A 1,642-nucleotide genomic window follows, 5' to 3' on the forward strand; every position below is an offset into this window, starting at 1 on the left:
CCAATGCAAGGCATCGGGGGAAGGTGGATTTAGGCTTTTGGATGGCAGAGGGAACGTCTCCCTCCATGATTACTTATAGAAGGGAATGCATTGCGATGCAGTAACCCCCCACTCTGCCTGGGGGCTTGGATGATATCCCCTGTCCCTTGCTGGCTCCCACCCCCTGCCCAAGGAGGTTCAAGCCTCCCCCACCTCCCCGCAGGGAGGGAGGGGGAGGGTCTTTAAAGAGGAGCCTGTTTGAAGTGGCCCTGATGGAAATGGGGTTATTTCAGAGGTACAGTAATGGCTGTCTGGTTATCTGCAGCCAGGGCTGTGTGGCGAGGAGATAAGATATTTATTAAGAGACCCGTTTTAATGCTCGGGGATCGCTTTCAGAGGACCCAAGAAAAATGGACTTTATCTAGTCTATTATTATGTACAGTTACCCCGTTGATGTTTTACTTTAGTTTAGACACCATGAATAAAAGCTAATAACTTTCCCTTCAGCTTGTTTATCGGCAAGACACCTGAGGGCAGTGGGGTGGGAAGATACTTGCTTTAATAGGGGTGATTGAAGGGAGACTTTCCAGGATTAGGGGTGAGGTTGGGGTTGCACAGGGACACTCAGTGCCTGACATTCAGAGCATATTTCAGACCCAGATTTTCCTAGGATCCTTGCCAAGAGCCTGGGAAGAGGGGCAAACTGTAGTGGGGAAGGGAGATCTGCTGGGCTGGAGGTGGCCTGGGGACAGGGTAGAGCTGGGTTCTCCTTGGTGCCAGACCAGCGCGATGTGAGTGCTTAAACTTGGGTTGGGCTGAAGATGTGGGGGATGGGGACAGAAGCCTCAGGCCATCTACAAAGTGGGCAATGGGCGTCCTTGGCCTGGACATGTTTGTCTCTGCCCTTTGATGTTTCCAAGCATCTTTCCCCAATGCATAGGGAAATAACATTTGATGTTCTGGGTTCTGGTAACAGGCCCTGTTCTACCTCATGCTGAGCACCTGGGCTGAGGGCCTGTGTGGGACACTCTTTGCCTGTACAATGGATGTCCATACCACCATTTTGCTTGAATTGTTTTTCCCTTCATCCTGTTCTTCCCACCCTGTTGGTAATGTGGCACCTTCCAAGCACGGGGATCTTCCGGGGCAGGGGAATGTCCCACATGTGCAGGGGAGGGTGCTGGAAGACACTGCATGTAGAGTGGTGAACAGAAAGGCAGGAGGCTGGGATGGACTTGGTGGGGAGTGAGACAATGAATCTATGCAAGGTGGCACAGGGGCTGGGTCCCTGCAGACTCCATTCCCAGGTGGGTTCAAGGACCAGCTGACATTGTTGGCACATCTCTGGTCTGAGATATCTACACCAGGAAGGGACAAAATAAGGAGCAAAAAAACCCAAACCCTTGCCTCTTTGCTGTAAGCATCTCACCACTCCCTTCTCTCCTCCATCCCAGCAGCCCTCCTGTGCCTGCCTGTGGTACCTGTATTCCACCTCCATTGTACAAAGCCACCCATTAACCCACCTCCCTCATCTTACACACAGGCTCATCATTAGCTGGAGGCCCAGAACAAGCGACCCGGTAAATTCAGAGTAAAGAGAAGCTATGGTGTCCTTTTGTAGGCATAGAGACTTAAGACTCCCTTCCCTTCCCTTCCCTTCCCT

This window comes from Charadrius vociferus, unplaced genomic scaffold (genome assembly GCF_000708025.1).
Source record: "Charadrius vociferus isolate BGI_N301 unplaced genomic scaffold, ASM70802v2 scaffold763, whole genome shotgun sequence".
Lineage (NCBI taxonomy): Eukaryota > Metazoa > Chordata > Aves > Charadriiformes > Charadriidae > Charadrius > Charadrius vociferus.